This window comes from Panthera tigris, chromosome A3, assembly GCF_018350195.1.
Source record: "Panthera tigris isolate Pti1 chromosome A3, P.tigris_Pti1_mat1.1, whole genome shotgun sequence".
Classification (NCBI taxonomy): Eukaryota; Metazoa; Chordata; class Mammalia; order Carnivora; family Felidae; genus Panthera; species Panthera tigris.
The window spans coordinates 66,324,400-66,343,790 of NC_056662.1; the positions used below are offsets into that span (position 1 = coordinate 66,324,400).

The following is a 19,391-nucleotide window of genomic DNA, read 5'->3' on the forward strand; positions in this document are numbered from 1 at the left end:
CTGGCCAGGACTATACACACTTTTCTCCCTTTCTAGCTGCTCCCCAATATGCTTTACTGTGGAAGCCTGCAAGGCTGGACTAGGGACACAGGGTTTACTTCTTCTCCTGTTTGCTACCTGTTCCTGTCAGCGTCACACCAGCAATGAGTCTGCGCCTGTCAGTGGCAGCTCCTTCCAGGGAGCAGCAGACACCCTCACCGCACCCTACTCAGAGACCCCAGGAGTGTTCAGGCAGCAGCCCCTCCTCAGAGACTAAGTACCAGCTCCACAGAACCCCTTGTCCAAGTTCTAAGTTTTAGCAATTCCAACCTCTTTCATTTGTTCCCTCAGCCTTAGGGCTGGCAGTTGTTTCTGATAGTTGCTACATCCATGATAGGTTAGTATTCTCTTTTTGTCTTGTCAACTACTTGTTACCACTAGCTAACAATCATTGATTTCAAATTGTCTGTTAAAATAAATGGGGTGGTTCCATTTCCCGGCAGTCTCTAAACCTGACTGATAGAGTGGATCTAGACAAACTAAGGCTGCTGTTGCTGTCCAGGGGTGACCATTCCTGAAGGAATATTCTTCTTTGGTTAGGGGATGGCCAGAAGTGAGTTCCAGGAAGTCCACACCCTACAGGAGAGGCCTCCAACCATGCCATGTGAGCCAGAATTAGGAAGATTTTTCATTCAATAGATAAATTCAGTTTCCTAGATATATAGCATAGGAAGGAATAAGGATTGAATGAAACTGGGTGAATATTGCATAGCTCTCCCACAGCATCTTTGCATATGCATCCTGTTCATGTGTGGATGATACTTCAGATACCCAGAAGTCAAACTAGGAAGACTGTATCCCAGAGTCTGACCCTGTAGTATCGACAAGTTGTTAAGAGTACCTATTGAGTCCTTTACTTACCCTTTTAATGTTTCCTTCAAAAGACTCAGAATTTCTGTGGTGCCTAGGTGGCTCAGTTGGTTAAGCATATGACTTTGACACAGGTCATGATCTCTCAATTTGTGAGTTTGAGCCCCGCATTGGGCTCTCTGCTGTCAGCGCTAAGCCCGCTTTGGATCCTCTGTCCCCCTCTCGCTCCACAACCTTTGGATCATGACCTGAGCCAAAATCAAGAGTCAGACACTCAGCCAAATGAGCCACCCAGGCGCCCCTAAAAGCTTTACTCAATTTCTGACCTATGGCTCATAGCAAGGGTCTTTAGACAGAGTGAAGGGATAGCAGAAACCACCTGCTAATGACAAAACTGAAAGAGTGGTTAATTTATTACAGCAACCAGCCAATAATACTAGAATGAAGAAGAGTAGACTTCTCCATTGAGTAGAATATATAACCATTTCATAATGATTCTGAGGTAAAAATGTATCATAGTTTTTGAGGGCATTGACAAATCTCAAGGTCCTTCTAATCCATCCAGTAAAGTATGTTACAATTGCTACTGGTTAGCAAGAGTATTTTAAACATAGGAAAGCATTCTAGAAATTAGTTTGTTAAGAGTTATTGTATCTGTCTATGTACCTGAAACACCCATCTGCTTCTTTTCATCTTGGAAGATGAACCGTCCCTGAAGCAACACTTTACCTGTTCCTAATTGACTCAGGAGAGTTGATCTCTTTTTTGTTGATGATTCTTCCCATATCATGAGCTTGATAAACACAAAAGCTCTCACTATCAGTTGAGTGATAAAAACATGGAGATTACCAAACATACCTAATTATTTTCTAGCATCTTTCCTTTTATAAAGCAAGAAAGTAGACTTTTGGTAGCCACCAAACAGCATCTAAAAAGTGCCAAATAAGCTTCATGTGCAAAAAATACTTTGCTGGCTTTCTTTTGAAGTTGAGGGGAAGAGTTACCAGAAGAAATTGAGCCCTCATTTTGGATGGAAGCATAGGTGCTTGAGATCTTGGCTAGGTGGCTGATAAGGGTAACAATGTAACATTTTAAAATAAATAGGGCATGGACACCTGGGTGGCTCAATTGGTTAAGTGTCTGACTCTTGGTTTTGGCTCAGGTCATGATCTCATAGTTTGTGAGCTCGAGCCCCGTATCAGGCTCCATGCTGACAGTGTAGAGCCTGCTTGGGATTCTCTCTCTCTCCTCCTCTCTCTCTCTCTGGCCCTCCCCCAGTTGCTCTCTCACCACCAGCACAGAGCCTGATGTGGGACTCACACTTATGAACCATGAGATCCTGACCTGAGCCAAAACCAAGAGTCGGATGCTTAACCAACTGAGCTACCCAGGCACCCCAGAAGTGAGGAACTTTTGATGTTGGTTCAAAAGCACCAAAAATTAATGGGCTTCTGAGGAAGAATACTCAGTTGATGTAAGTCATTTGTGCTATCAAGGCAGGTTACACAGATGGTGAATGATTTTTTACTAGTTTTGGTGAAAACCAGACTAAAAGTTCCGAGAGCAATTTTGAACCATACCTCTTCTCTTCATCATACATAATTTATTTTGCTTATTCATTTTAATATTCATATGTATGTATATATATATTTATTTAAACATGTACAGTTATATACAAAAGTTAAATGACAACCTTAGCTTTAAAATATGATTAACCTGGGGCGCCTGGGTGGCTCAGTCGGTTAAGTGGCCGACTTCGGCTCAGGGCATGATCTCGCGGTCCGTGAGTTCAAGCCCCGCGTCGGGCTCTGTGCTGACAGCCCAGAGCCTGGAGCCTGTTTCGGATTCTGTGTCTCCCTCTCTCTGACCCTCCCCCGTTCATGCTTTGTCTCTCTCTGTCTCAAAAATAAAAACGTTAAAAAAAAATTTTTTTTTTAAATAAAATAAAATATGATTAACCTTACATTACATGACAAAGTATACCATATCAATTTACCTCTTCATTGATGCCTTAAAAAAAAAAGATATAAGCTACACTTGGTGATCCAGTTCTTTTCTCTCTGCTTCTCTGTGAATTTCAAGTTTTTAAAAAATATTTCAGGGGCGCCTGGGTGGCTCGGTCAGTTGGGCGTCCGACTTCGGCTCAGGTCATAATCTCACGGTCTGTGAGTTCGAGCCCCGCGTCGGACTCTGTGCTGACAGCTCAGAGCCTGGAGCCTGTTTCAGATCCTGTGCCTCCCTCTCTCTCTGCCCCTCCCCTGTTCACGCGTTGTCTCTCTCTGTCTCAAAAATAAATAAACGTTAAAAAAAATTTTTTTTTTAAATATTTCAGGCAGCCAAAGACTTCTCGTTAATTAACTGAATACTCTATAATATTAATCTAAAGACTTAGTGGGGCACATGGCTGGCTCAGTCAGTAGAGTATGTTGAGTCTTGATCTTGGGGTTGTGAGTTTGAGCCCCATGTTCGAGGTAGAGTTTACTTTAAAAAAAAAGTCTTAGTTTTTTTTTAAGGATCTTGAAAATTATGTTTAAGCTGCAATTATAAAATAACACAATCATTGCTATTAAAGTTTGTCAGAGAGATGACAATCAGAAATTTTCCACAAGGTGAAAAAAAGAGGGATGCCTGGCTGGCTCAGTTGGTACAGCATGCAACTCTTGATCTCAGGGTCATGAGTTCAAGCCCCACATTGGGTATGGATCCTACTGAAAGAAAGAAAAGAAAAGAAAAGACAGTAAATTTCCAAGGACATTGAAGGTGAAGTAATGAAATCCGAAGGATTTGAAGCATTGTCTGCAATTCACAAGAACAAATCCATTTTTTTCTTTCTTATTAACACATTTATTGTTATAATTTAATTTGGTTGAATGCACATATTTGCATTCTCATAATCTTAAATATTTTGTGAAACAATGATAATTTATTTGACCCATAAAACCAGTATCAAAAAATTAGAAAGTTCAAATCAATTAAGCTTTCCAAAGAAAACAAGACAAGAAAAAAAAAAATCCAAGTCTTGCCTAAGATGAGATATACATTTATATTACACCCCACACTGTGGATAAAATGAAGCTGAAGCTGTAAAGCTGTTGTTAAGCCAAAATTGTCAAATCGGTCTTACCTATCAAGGATTCACCTCTATTGAGAGTATCGGTGAATGTGGATCCAGATATAATTTTGCATTCATTTATCAAATATTAAAAATACTTCATAGCAGTTCACCTTAGTACTTTCTTATGACTGTGTAGACTTTATTTTCTGTATTCATAATCAAAATGCTCTGGCATTTGAAGCCTTGATCCTGGACAGACTGCACCTCCCAGGGCTAGCCAATCCCTAGAGAGCAAACACTCCTCTCTAAGAGTCTCTTTGATATACAAAGCAACCAGTCCAGAGCCTACACCTGACCATCTCTTTTATCAAACTCTTCACACACCAAGCCAGTACTTCCCCTGCCCTAAACCACCTCAGCACTAAGTGCCAGACAAGTAGGGACTATAGCCCAAAGCCCAGCAAAATTACTCAAACCATCCAATGCTAAGTTTACTCAGTACATCTACCCTGCCTCACCCATTCCTTCCTATGAACCACAATAAAGGCTTTGGGCTGTATTCCTGGCTTCTGTCTCTTGATCAGCATGGTGCTTCCCCATGTGGCCCTATGTCACATGCCTAGCCTCCTGTTTCTAGGAATCTGTGAGTATAAACTTCTTTTCATGACAATTATTTCCATGTCTGTATGTCTTGCCATCCCTGATTTTTTAAAATACTGGCTTTAGGGCACCTGGCTAGCTCAGTAGATAGAGCATACGGCTCTTGAACTTGGGGTTGTGAGTTCGAGCACCATGTTGGGTGTAGAGATTACTTAAAAACAAAATGTTTTTTTAAAAAATCCCAGATTCATTTCTAGAACAGACTGCTAATTGTTACCTCAATGCCTATTTACATTTCTTTTCCTTCTCTTGAGATCCCCATTATGAGTCTGAGTGACAGGTTCTTGTGATCTGTTAACCAACTATCCCTCAACAAAGCCAATCACAGATGTACAGACAGATCATCATACATGGCCAATCACTTTTCCTCTGTGGGGAAGGGCAAAGGTTTTCCTCACATACAGATGCACAAACAAGAACCACAAGCTCCAGTGCTGTAACTTTAACCATGGGTCAGAAACAAACACAGACACTAACACATGTGCCTACCATAAACAAAAATCAGAAGTAAACTTGTGTAGGTAAACACTTCTGAGGGTGCAGAACTAGACAGGCAGAAAGTGTGGGCCACTATTTTCTCCCCACCCACTCTGGGGATCTTGCATGGTTCCATCCTGTGGAATTCCTTAAACAAAGAAATGTTGACCTAAGCCTGCAAGCCCAGGTCTCCACTTCACCTTTGGAGACTTTTCTCGGACTTCCCAGCACAACAGTGGTTCCCCAGAGCCTTACCCAGGCTCCCAGCCTTTAAGCTGGAAGATGAACATTTAACTTCCAACTTCGTCTACCTGGACTTCTCTCTGGTCAGCACCTCTGGGACCCAGTCCAGGCCTTTCAACTCTCCCCCGAAAGACAGGTCCTAGCGGTTTCCAACAGGCACACAGACATAACTTAGAGAGCCACATTTTCTGCTTCTAACTTTTGAAAGACAAAACACACACACACACACACACACACACACACACACACACACACACACATCTCATCCACAATGGACAGATAGGTATGACCACCAGATTTTGACGCATAAGAACTCTGAAAATGAGCCAAATTTGCCAGATTTTGGCCAAAATTCACTGGTTGGTTAAAGCAACTCTGAACTCAGAAGATCAGGGTGGCACAAAGTATCTCAAACTTCTGTTTTCTGTGAGGTTCTTGATCTGGGGGCTGCTCTCTACTCTAGGGAGTCCTTGTGAGGGAGCAGGACCTCGGAAACTATGAAATTGTTAAAATGACAATAACAATCATTGTTCTTCAAATGAAGTTATATTCCTCAGCAAATCAGCTGAGCCTTAGTTTGGCCTATTAGGACACATTCTCAGATGATATTAAAACATCACACAAACATCTCTGCCTTATTTCCAAGTTTTGTATCATTTTCCCTGAACAAAGTTTCATCTCTGGAAGTAGAAACAAAGACCACAAATAAAGGCAAGTTCAAGTGCTAGATTTTCTGATTCTTAAGAAATGAGAAAATATCACCAGATAACTTTCAAACACAGTCAGATGTTAAAAGTGTTCATAGGCTTTGAATTTAACATTCCACTGCTAAAAACCTATGCTACAGAAGTCTATGGAGGCGTATATGCCCAGAGCTTCATGCCTAAAGATGTTTGTCTTCATGCCCTTTATCACAGAGAAGAACTGGAAACAATCCAAAGGGTTCATTAATGATGTGTAGTAGAAGCTTTTACTCCTTCAACAGTATGGGACTTTATCCTCACTCCACTCCTTACCAATTATGTGTCCTGAACTCCTAGCCTTTTTGTAAAATTAGGACTAAAAATGCCCAGGGTTGGATTACCCAATATGCAGATGTGCACAGGCCCTAGTAAAGCAGAGGCACCAAAGAAAATGCTTTTGAAGGAATCTAATGTTTGATGGAAAGAAAAAAAAACACTATAATAGTTAGAATAAAGTATACTTTCTTACGCTTATTTTATGTTTTTTGTTTGTTTTTGGTTTTGATTTATGAACAACATGGTGCTCCCATGATCTTGTTGGGAAAGAAAAACTTTACCTCTACCCCCTTAAATTTAAAGCTTGGGACCTGTGAGTCAAACTGACAAAAGAGCTTAGCAAGAGAAAAGATGATTTTAATCTTATGTGTATGGGAGTTCACAAAGCCGTGTGATTCAAAGGGGTGATTAGAATTTGGGGATTACATGCCATCCTAAGAGATGAATCAGGGGAGAAGGAGAAGGGCACAGTATGGAAAAAATAAATGGGCCCTTAAGGGAGTGAATGGGACTCAGGATAGTTTTGCGACAGTGTCTGTTTGGGCATGGTGCTGACTTCTCTGGGAAGATTAGTAGCACCTGGGGAGGGGATTTATGACTATTAAGTTCTTTTGGGAGGCTCTGCTTTTAGGCAGATAAGGGATTTCAGGAACTGAAAATATTTGCATTCCAACTGAAAATAGTTTTTATACCATAGTCACAGAGACTTAAAAAAGGACCCCTTCAGTCTTCTCCTAACCACGAGTACTCTTTGTCAGTGATTGGTTGTTACACGGATAAGCTACTTGAGAATTTGGGAATGAGGGAAGTAGGATTGCTCCAGAAGGTGAACTGTAAACCCTGTGACTAATGGATCAGAGAGCAGATATGCAAAATTACTGAAAGAGGCTCAGCAGCCTGGCAGGACTTGACTGCAACCAGATTAAATATATTAACATATCTAAAGAGAGTGTGTCATTTAGAAGTAGGGCTGACTTTTCCCCTCTCTTGTAGTTACTCTACTTTCCCCAACTGCTTACCTTTAAAGCAGACCTCCCATAAATGTTTAGGGGTTTGAATTAGGATATATTGACCACCAGATGCCAGACATTGGGCTAAATGTCGTTAGTGTGTTATCATATTTGAGTTTCACAGTAGCCTGAAGCACAAGTATTATTAACCTATTTAACAAATATTTAGAGAGACAAGAGTGTTGCCCAGGAGATAGCCCAAGCTCTCAGGTGGCAAAGCTAAGACCAAACCTCAGAATCCCAGCTCCTGCCCTTCACGCTGCCACAGTCCAGACTCCCGTCCAGGTATCCCTCCCCTGGACCTTGAATGGTTGGCCAGAAATCTCCTAACCCAAACTTTTGCTCATTTTGACAGTGGACCCAAGAAATGGAAAATAAGTCCAGCTCTCCTAGTCACCTATTCGAGTGACCCACAAAAACATAAATCTTGCAGGCTCTTCACCTCCCAAGATGTCTAAAACCTAGGAGGTGTGAAATCCAAGCATCACTGTGAAGGAGAAGCAGACAGTCCCTGTCTGAGCCCTGGTTCTGCAAATGACTACCTGGGTGATATGGGAGAAGTTGCTAAGCCTCTTTGGACCTAATTTTCTTGTTTAAAATGAGAGCAGCAGACCTATATCTTAGCACTACCATCCTGGGATTCTGTGGTTCAATAAAAAAAGTAAAAGTCTCCTTAGGGGTAGAGTTTGCAAGCAGAGAGACTGAGTCCTCACTGAAGTGTTTCCAATTCCAGTGATAAAGCTATTTTTAGATTTGATCTGGTTCCCTCATGCATGTTGCATGTTACAGGATGGTTTTCTGGGTCAACCTTTCTCAGATAAACTGTCACCTAATCCATGACCAGAACATTTGTCCCTATAGAGTAACAGCTTTTCCCACACTAGCACTGGCTATTTTGAGATTCCTTTGCCCCACTTATCTGACTGGCCTTCAAAGAACTGTGATGTAGGGGCTCCACATGTCTTTGTTTGAAAGGGGTATTGTGGAGGTTCTAGTCTGTTACATGTGGAGTTACGTGCATTCATTCATTCCATAGTTTGTTTTTCTGGAGACCCCACTTTGTGCCAGGAACTTAGAATACAATATGAGAATAATAGACAGGATCTCCACCACCAAGAAGCCTACACTGGGGGGAGAAGACATTAATTAAATAATACTACAAATTTTTATTGTGACTATAATGAGAGTGCTACAAAGGAAAAATATAGGATGCCCTGAGAACCTAAAATTGGAATTCTTTTCCTCTACCCTCTTAGGTTCAGTGCTAGCAGGCTGCAAATTAAACTAACAAAAGATAGCTTAACAGGAGAAAAAATTATTCATATATATATGGGGGGCTTACAAAAGAAGTAGCCCGATAAATGGTTGAAGTCAGAGGTTTATATATCTAATTTAGTAGGGAAAAGAAATGGGGGGAAGGTCTCTATGAAAAGAACAAATAAGCTTCTTTAGATGAGACAAATGGGTTTCTAGAAGAACAAATGGGAGATCAAAAAAAGTTTGTGATAATGTTTGTTCATGCAGGTATAAGTGGTCTTGCTGACTTCATCATGGTCATAAAACTCCCCTAGAAAGAGAGTTCATAGTAGGTTAATAACTCTTGGTCTCATATCCAGGAGCAAAAGCCACCCTGAAGAGGGAATCTGTGGCATCCTTATCTCCCAGAAATTGCTGCATTTAGTCAGATAAGGGAAACTCTAAGAAGGCTTCTTTCTGCATCTGTTGAATCTCACGTCTTCAGTTTAAAAGAATCTTCATACCATTTCTGGGGTTCTAAGTGGGTTTCCACAGGTGACTGATGCAAGGTGATGCCGGGGAGGTAGCAGGGCCAAGATGACGCACAACACTATGTTAGGCTGTGGACAGTGGAAAGAATTGGGGGTTTGAAGCAGGAGAACTGCAGGACTGGATAGGCATTTGCTGAACTTTGGGTGCATTTGAAAACTCTAAGAGTTGATGGTGAATAGGCAGCAAGCTGGATATACCAGCCTGGAACACAAAAGACGGCTCTAAAAATCTTTGTATGAGTCATCTACATATAGATGGTAATTATAGACCAGTGCATAGCTGAGATTGCCTAAGGAAAGAATGTATAGGAACATAGTGTTCCTTCCCACCCACCTGTAAATTAAAAAAAAAAAAAAAAAAAAAAAAAAAATGGAAGGAGGGAGGGAGAAAGGGAAAAGAAAAAGTTGTAGGGAAGGAAAGCTAGTTTGCAGGAAAACAACCCATTTCTAGGTTTGCTGAAGGGACCTCTAGGAAATTGTAACTATGTTATTTCTATGACTTCATTGCAACTCTGACCTTGGAGGTGTCCCTTCATCTGGCTAATGGGGTTTACTTTACTTCTGCTACTTAAAGAGACTGATAAAACTTGGGGCGCCTGGGTAGCTCAGTCAGTTAAGTCAGTTAAGGCTTCAGCCCAGGTCATGATCTCGCTGTCCATGGGTTCAAGCCCCGCATCGGGCTCTGTGCTGACAGCTCAGAGCCTGGGGCCTGCTTCAGATTCTGTGTCTCCCTCTTTCTCTGCCCCTCCACCGCTGATACTCTGTCTCTCTCTCTCTCTCAAAAATAAATAAAACATTTTAAAAAATATTAAAAAAGAGAGACTGATAAAACTCAAATAATATGAAAATTCTTAGAACATATAAAGTATTATATTATATTGTTACTATTATTACTAATGTTATTATATCATTGTTGGCTAAGAAGGGAAGGAAAGTGAAACAGAGAAAAAGAACATTTGTAAGTTTACTAATTTACCACACACTGTGCCAGCCAATTTGCATTGTTAATCCTCACTAGAGCAAGACAGAGGCTAGAGTCCCACTTTACAGATGAGAAGCTGAACTAAGGCTCAACAAGGTAAAGAGATTGCCTCTACAGTTTCATCGCTAGGACATAAAGAACTACAATTCACACTCACACCTGAACACCATGGCTCATTCTTTTCCTTTTAAAAGTTCTTTGTCTCCAGCTGTGCAACCCCACACCCCACCACCGCCACCCACCCCCCACCACACACACACACAGATTTTTCAGCTCAAACTGTGCAGTATAATCAAAGGGAATAGAATGTCATAGGGTCATAAAGGTTGGTCTGGGTCACTCCTTAGGCTGGTAAAGCTCTTGTTCTGACACTGGGGAAATGAAGAAAGTCAGGCTTCGTCCCTATTGTCCTGCTATCGGACTTACAGTTTGGCAAACAGTGTTAAATTTATTTTCTCATGTTATTTATTTACTCATGTGTGTCCTCACCGACTTTTTATACGAAGAATTAGTAGCTGTTTATCTAATCTAAAGAGCTGGGGGGAGGGGGGCATTTGGATGGCTCAGTTGGTTGAGTGTCTGACTCTTGATTCCCACCCAGGTCACGATCTCACGGTTCGTGGGTTCGAGCCCTACACCGGGCTCTGCGCAGGCAGTGCGAAGCCTGCTTGGGATCCTCTCTCTCTCTCCCTCTCTCTGCCCCTCCCCTGCTCCTACTTTCTGTCTCTAAATAAATGTCAAAAAAATATATTTAAAAATGGAGCGCCTGGGTGGCGCAGTCGGTTAAGCGTCCGACTTCAGCCAGGTCACGATCTCGCGGTCCGTGAGTTCAAGCCCCGCGTCAGGCTCTGGGCTCATGGCTCGGAGCCTGGAGCCTGTTTCCGATTCTGTGTCTCCCTCTCTCTCTGCCCCTCCCCCGTTCATGCTCTGTCTCTCTCCGTCCCCAAAAAATAAATAAAAAACGTTAAAAAAAAATTTAAAAATAAAAAATATATATATATTTAAAAAATAATAAAATAATAAAAATAATAAAGAGCTGAAAATTTGTAAAATTATCATCACTGGGCTATGCAGGTCGAATCCTACTACATCAAATGTATTCCCAAACCTCAGCCAACCAGTTTTCTACCTTTCTTCCACTTTTCTCATAGTACAGAAACAAGTACTATAAGAATAAGTACTGTTCTCAGTAGAACAGCAGGGAAAAACTTTGGACAGTGCAGGTGTGTTGTTATTCAACACTCTGTAGTGAGAACTTTAAACACTACGGAGGACACGTATATGTATCTACACACATTAAACTCCGATTCCTGCTCTCAAGGAGCTTACACTCCACCTATCATCTAACGGCCATCCTCCTGGGCACTGTGAGATAGCTGTTCTTGCTTCCGAGAAAGGTCAGAGAGGTCACTGTGACTCGGGAGGTTGAAGACACATTCACAGCAGAAGAGCCGCTTGAGTTTGAAGAAAAGACAGGGTCCAGAGAGTGCACAGGGGGGCATTCCAGGCAGAGGGAACCACAAGAAAAAAGGCACAGAGGTCAGAACTGAGAAAGGCAGGTGTAGGCATAGAGACAGGACCTGTCTAAGAGAAACAGGAGTGCAGGTGGGAAGTGACGGTTGGATATGTGGGTGAGGGACATAGAATGGAGGGCATCAATTGCTGAGTCAGCTCAATTCAGGGTTCCTCCACCTCAGCACTATTGCTAATATTGACATATTAGACCAGATTGTTCTTTCTGTGTGGGGGGTAGAGGTGGGAGGATGGGAACCTCCTGTGGTTAGGGATGATTAACAGCATCCCTGGGTTCTACCCACTAGATGCCAGTAGTACCCTCACTGCCTATTGTCCCTTCCACTCAGCTGTGACACACACAAAAATGTCTTTAGACACTGCCAAATGCCCCCTGGGGGTCAAAATTGCTCACTGGGCTGAGAACTACTGAGTTAAGGCATTGTAATAGTATATGTGATCCATGTGTGATTTATCTCGGTCGACAGGTCTGTTGTGAACTGGTTTCATTCTTCCACACACCATCAGGGCTCCTGTGCTCATGGCGCTGTGACAGCGACCTACGGCCCAGAGAGAATCCATCTTCCTGGTGGATTCAGTTGTGGGTGGTGTCCTTCTTCACCAGCCCCTACTTGCCTAGAGAATGACACTAGGGGAGAAAGAACAGGTACAATGCAGCAAGCCAAGAATTAACAAGAGTCTGCCATCCGAGTGGAGATGAAACACTTTAAGATATTAAATAAAAACACATGGAGAGTTCTGAAGCAGTTTATTATTAACATCAAACCCATGAGGATGGCTACTATTGACAAAACAGAAAATAAGTGTTGACGAGGATGTGGAGAAATTGGAACCCTTGTGCACTGCTGCTGAGAATGTAAAATGTACAGCTGCTGTGAAAAAGAGTATGGTGTTTCCTCCAAAAATTAAAACTAGAACTACCCTATGATCTAGAAATTCCACTGCTGGGTATGTACCCAAAAAATTGAAAGCAGGGTCTCAAAGAGGTACTTGTATACCCATGTTCAAAGCAGCATTATTCACAGTAACTAAAATGTGGAAGCAACCAGGTGTCCATCAACCAATGAATGGAAAAGCAAGTTATAGTGTATACATACAATGGAACATTATTCAGTTTTAAAAAGGAAATTCTGCAGTATGCCACAACATGGATGACCCTTGAGGAAGGTATGGTAAGTGAAACAAGCCAGTCACAAAAAGACAAATACTGTGTGATTTCACTTACATGAGGTACTTAGAGTCGTCAAAATCATAGAGATGGAAGATAGAATAGATTTAATACCACTGAACTGTATACTTAAAAATGGTGAAAATGGTAAATGTTGTGTTATGTGTATTTTACCACCATAAAGAAAGTGGAAAAAAAAAAAACAGGAATGGTGGGGAAATGCCCTATTTCCTTCTGAACATTGAACCCATTCACAATAAAATGACAACTGTGATTGTCCCAAAGTTGGACAGTGAAATGCTGTCCAATTATTAGAGCTGGCATCAAGCCAACTAGAGCCCCCGATTAACACCAGCTGGGATGTTTAGAGGCTGATATATTGTTTTCTTGGCCTCCGTGACTGGCAGGTTGTTGATATCAGAACCCTGTAAAAATGTTTACCATTATTCTGGCTTTTCCTAATTAGAGATTCTAGAACCACAAGCTTTCCTCAGGGCCTCTGACATGGGGAATGGAATGTCAGGCATTGGAACAGAGCATGTGTGCGGCTGGGTGACCCACGTAGCTGAGCTTCCTATCTCTGTACAGGCCTTTCTGCAACCTGTCCCCTTCCAGTTTTATCTGGAAAGAAAGACTTGTGAAATACCCCTCTTGGAGCCTAGAAAACTTTTTAAAAAGGTCATTCCATTACTGTTAGAATGAGTATTTGAAAGGCTAAATTCCATTGTAGTGATAGCTAGCATTTATCTAGTATTTAGTATCCTTAAAGGTCTTACCGACACAGCATGAGGAATCTGAGGCCTGGAAATGGTGGATGTCCTGCCAAGGACACACAGATGGTCACTTGTACACTGAGAATTTGAGTGCAGTTCTGCATGTCTCCTGAACACCCTTAACTTTAACACACATCAGCAGTCAGACCTGCCTACATGGGCTGCTGATGGATCCCCTCAAACCCTCACAAAAAGAAACTCTCTCCATCCAGACTTGCTTTACATCAAGCCTGGGGGACTTATAGCTGTCTTGTCTGTATCCCCTTCTTGACCAGAAGGGTCAAGAGTAGCTGTGGAGAACCTATGACAGTTCCCTTCTTGCTCTTAAAAAAAAAAAAAAAAAAAAAAAAAAAGTTTCTTTCACTTATTTATTCACTGTAGAAAGTTAGAAAACTCCTGAAAAGCACTGGAGGAAAAAAATTTATCCGTGATTACAAAACCTTGAGATAAGCTTTTAAAACAGCTCCATGTATTTCCTTCACATACAACATGTTTTCAGAGGCCTGTTGACCCCAGACTCTCTAGTAGCTCCTAACCCTTGAGCATTAGTAGTGTTCACAGGCAGGCCCACCCTACATGCTACCCACAGAAGGTCCAAGAAACTATGACCTAGCACCCCTTGTGTCCTAGAAGCTTCTCCCTTTACTCTCATGGGTGAAGACTTTCTCCTCAACGTAGCCTCCACAATACTGTGTACTACAATCTTCCTGCCGCAGCTCAAAGTCAGAGTTTTGAAGCCAACTTTTAGAGAAGTCTGGAGAAATGACCGCAAGCAATGATACACTGTTGCCTCCCTGAACTTCTTATCCTGAGCATAATGCTGATTTGGTTCAAATCTGACGCTGGCTTTTTTAGAAGTCAGGCACCCTACTCAGGCTAATACAGAGTTATATTTACAGCTCTAATAAGTAACCATGTCATAAATCAACCAGCCCCTATCCCTCTAGACTAACAGAAACATAATGTGACCTGCATGTGTATTGTAAATTTTCTAGTGGCCACATAAAAAGTGAAAAGTAACAAGTGAAATTAATTTTTTAAATATTTTTAACCCGGGACGCCTGGGTGGCTCAGTCGGTTGAGCATCCGACTTCTGCTCAGGTCATGATCTCACGGTCCGTGAGTTCGAGCCCCGTGTCGGGCTCTGTGCTGACAGCTCAGAGCCTGGAGCCTGCTTCGGATTCTGTGTCTCCCTCTCTCTGAGCCTCCCCCGTTCATGCTCTGTCTCTCTCTCTCTCTCAAAAATAAATAACCATTTAAAAAAATTAGAATAAATAAATAAATAAATAATAAAATATTTTTAACCCAAGATATTAAAAATATTATTGAGATAGTCTACAATCTTTTTGTGCTAATCTTTTGATATCCAGTATATACTTTATCCTTATGGCCCATCTTAATTTGGAGCAGCCACGTTTCAAGTGCTATATAGCCACACGTGACCAGTGGCTGCCATATTGGACAGCACGGCCACACCAATTTTAGCTCCATTTGGTGACCGGCAGCAGCCTCCCCTACCATATCCCCACTCTCAGGTCACTTCCCAGCTAGTCTTGAATGCTCCAGGAACAGGAGAAACGGAGAAAGGGTCTTTTTACACACTGAACAGCCCTGCCCTCTGGCATACTAGATAGCAGGAAGCTGAAGCTGATGAGAGTCTCTGCAGATCTGGTGATAGTAGGCTCAACATCCTTCAGTGCGTGAGCCCAGATCACCTTCCTGGAAGGCGGAGGAGCACATCCCACTCCCTTCTCAAAGCCCTCCCGCTGGCTTCCTATTGCATACACAGTAAAGTTCAAACTCCATATGCCGCTGCCTAGCTCTGATTTACCTCATCTTCAGCTTCTTTTCTCATGACTCCCCAATGGAACCTTAGCTAAAGCCAAGCCAGAGCAACCTGGCACTGTACAAGCAGGCCTGGCATCTTCCTGCCTCCAAGTCCTTGTGTATGCTACTTCTTCCCAACTAGAATGCCCTCACCTGCTTATTCCAGCCACATTCCGAAGGCCTGGCTCTTCCTCTCTTCCCTGAGGCCTTAAGGACTTCTGCTTCAAGGGTCTTTGCCCTCCTCTGACATCTGTAACACATTCATCGGCAATAACCAGGTCCTGAGATGTCATATTTTAGGACATGTCTTACTTTTGCTTTAGGTTGTAAACACCTGCAGGGCAAGGCTCAGAGTCTTAAATAATAATACATGATGGTCAATGTCTATTGAGCACTTACTATGTTCCAGGCACTGTGCTAAGCACTTTACATTTAATTCTCACAACAACCCTGGTGAATTATTCCTATTTTATAGGTGACAAAACAGAGGCAAAGAGAGGTAACATACCCAGTCCCACAGCCAAGTGTGGCTCCAAACCCAGACACTTTGGATACCAGTGCCTGACTACCACTTCCCACCTGACGCACGCTCCAGGGCCTCTCTGCTACATTTGTTCCTTCCCTAGCACAGTACTGTGAACTTAGTATACAGTAAAGACACATTTAATTATACGTCAGGGCACCTGGGTCGGTTAGGCATCTGACTCTTTATTTCGGCTCAGGTCATAATCTCACGGTTCGTGAGTTCAAGCCCCATGTCGGGCTCCACACTGCTGGTGTGGAGCCTGCTTTGGATTCTCTCTTTCCCTCTCTCTCTGCCCCTCCCCTACTCCCTCTCTCAAAATAAATAAACTTTAAATAAATAAATAAAATGTTAATTATATGTCAACCACTTGGGGTTTTTCCCAGAGCGTCTGACGGTGTGTTAGGCACATAATAGCGATGCCATAGAGATTTAAAAACTAACGCCCTGCACCCGCATGGCCACCACGGGACAGGGCACTTCTTGCATAGCCGTAGCACGGCTCCCTGCTCCGTACAACCAGCACCCCCAGCACCTACAGCACAGCTGTACCATCAGATGTTGCTCTATAACTAGATGTTGGCTTTGTTCTCAGTCTTGGTGCATGCCATGTGCAGCAAACAACACAGATCCCAAGAGTGGGGAGCAAAGAACAGCCCCACGGGACACGAATGAATTCCTCCCCCATTTCTATCAACCTTATCTGCTTGTTGTGGCTCTTATCGCTAAGAGGAAATTTAATCCCCCTCTTGGAACCCAAAAGTCACATACCCATTCCCCAAGGAGCTGAGATCATAAGAAAGACCAAAGTTTAGGATTACTCCTTGATAAGAGTCTTGTTTAAACAAGATCGCATATAAAAGCCAGTCTGATCTCCACACCCTTCTTCCCTCTGTTCTCCTCTCTGCTTTCTTCCTCCCTGCTTGGAAGATTATGAAATTGTGTAGTCCACCCCAGGGACTCAGGCTCTGACAGACCTAACGCCCATTGCTTTCAAACACACAAATCTGTTTCCCAGCCCTCTCTGGAAGCCAATGTTTGGGACTCCCCCAGGGCTGTTTGCTCAGACCAGTTCCTGGGCACTTCCCGTTGGCACTTGTTCGTTTACATTTTGAAACTAGAACAAAGTTCAACACCCGTTGGCTTCAGCACCCTATGAATTGCCCAACCCTGGTTAGAAAAATGCAGATAATAGCAACCTGGGAAAACTGCCCTCCTGAAATAGCACAGCCGCACAGCATTTTGGCAACAGGTTTCCCCGTGGTGAGTCTTCTGGCTCTGCAACAGTGGAGACACCCAGGGATGTAAACAGCAACGAGAAAAGGCCACTTGTGCCACTATTAGGTTTTGCGGTGGTGAGCGCATTTTTCTCCCCATAAAGCGTCAGTTGTAATTTTTTGTTGTTCCATTTAAACTTTGAATGAAAGTGTAAACACCGAGAGTTGAGGCCTTGTTGTCCTGCTTTTATGCTATGAGAGTTTCTCCCCCTCCTTTTAGTGACCTGGCTTCTCTATTTCAGCTCCTGTCTGCCCTGTCTGAAGACAAGTTCCTTCAGGCTGCAGACCACTGCAGCCTCAAGAGCTGGGACGGTTAGAAGGAGGTAGCAAAGCCCCGCGCCTGGTGCCACTCCTGTCTGCGACAGGCCCTCGGTAAGTCAGGGTCACAGTTAGATTGGGCTGTTGCAGGCCACTGTGGGGGCATGCACTGGGGGGCCCCCTTGGCACTTGCCCGTCACACCGATACCTGGCAGGCTGGCCTGCTGGGCGGAGTGCAGGAGCTGGGGGTGGAAGCAGCCAGCTCCCCACACTGATCCCCTTTTACAGGATTCCAGGCCAGGGCCAGCAGCCCTTCGGCACAGAACTTTCTGTACATTCCACAGCAACTGAAAGGGCTTTTGTCCGCAACAGGAAGAACGAACGACAAAGGCAATTGTGCGTCTCCTTGCAGACCTGCACAGCAGGCTTGGAAAGAGAAACTTCTTTCCCCAAGAGACCAGTTTGCCTGAGCGACTGCAATCACAGATGTGGTCACACAGTCACACAACACGGGAGCATTGTGGTGTTCGAGTTCCCACGTGTGTGGCAGGGTGCTTATCGCACGTACAGTACACACCCTCACACATGCACACCAACCCCAACACACTGCTCCCATGCCAGCTGAGAAGGGCTGTGAGTTACACGCCACAAGTGCAAGGGGCCTCAGGAAGGCGTCCCGCTGACCCCCTCAGGAGCCATCGCTTGATTATTCCTCTCTTCTGGTGGAGCCACAAAGGTCTAGAGGGTCCTATGACTCGTCACAGGTCACATTGTTCTTTTTGAGACCCACACCCCATTCCTGTGAAGAACACTGGGCAGCATCAGAGAAAGACCTGTCTACAAGAAGCCTATCCTGGGGTCCCTTCAAACACATAGTTATTCCTGGCCCATTGAGTTCTGGGTATAACTCCAGACCGCCCATATAAGATCCATTACATGGAAGAAATATTTCTCACCGGAGGAGAGTAGATCTCTCCTTTTGCCATTTTCTCCCTCCTCTTTTTCGCTTTTCCCCTGTAATTGCCATAATAGGAGGCCAAAGGTTTGAAGGGTTTTAAATTTTGTTTGTTAAAGGAAAAAGCTTTCCTTATCAAATGAAATTATTACGTATCAGTTTATTGCACCCTATGAATGGAATAACACAGCCCATTTCCCCTGCAGATCTGGCTGCCAGAATTCTCAGTGCTGAGTTTGGTGGATGGGTTAAAGCCACTTACTCAACCCAGGCACATCTGCTTCTCCCAACAGGTGTCTGCCCTGGTGTTTGTCTTTGATTTGTATCTTGTCGCATCCCAAGTTTTAACATCATAAGCAATCTTTGTGCTATGCAAAAAACTTTTATTGACCTGGGGGAGTTGGGAAATCTGAGTATTATTTCTGGCTCTGCCTGAATGATCAGTTCTACCTTGAGCAAGACATCCCCTCTCTCTGGGTCTTGATTTCCTCATTTGTGAAACACGAAGACTGAGCTGTCTGTGTCTCCTGAGCTTGCCTGTCACAGCATCACCAGGGGCTCTGGTTAATTGTACAGATCCCCAGGACCCTTGCCTGGATGGCAGGGGAGGCTGGAATCTGTATCTTTAAATCAAGCAGCCCAGTGGATTCTTATCTTCCAGCAAGTTTGGAAGACACTAACACCAGATAGTTGCTATGGTCTCGTTCTGCACTATGATATATAATTTATATAAATAATTTCTTAGAAAGAAGATGCAAAAGGATGAGGATTTTGAAGCTATATGTTTTCTATTTGCTGGATATAGTTTATTATGATCTTCAGTTTTCATTTATAAACACATGAGGGGCACGCTTCATATTTCCCCACCCAAGTGCTGGGTCTCCTGCCCATGCAGGCTGCGCTTCTTCAGGAGCTCAGCAAACATTTTCCCAGACACTTGCATGACTCCCCTCCCTCCACACCTTCCCCTGAGTGCTTGCTCAAACGTTACTTTG

The 19,391-nt window shown here is 43.3% G+C and overlaps 1 long non-coding RNA gene across 1 annotated transcript in view; it reads left to right on the forward strand.

Annotated features, from left to right (window-relative positions):
* Positions 1 to 19,391, forward strand: part of LOC107179876 — a 64,559-nt gene that overhangs the window by 29,289 nt on the left and 15,879 nt on the right. Inside the window, exon 2 of the long non-coding RNA XR_001510599.2 lies at positions 17,426 to 17,555. This is a non-coding gene — a long non-coding RNA (uncharacterized LOC107179876). The remainder of the gene's footprint in view (positions 1 to 17,425; positions 17,556 to 19,391) is intronic.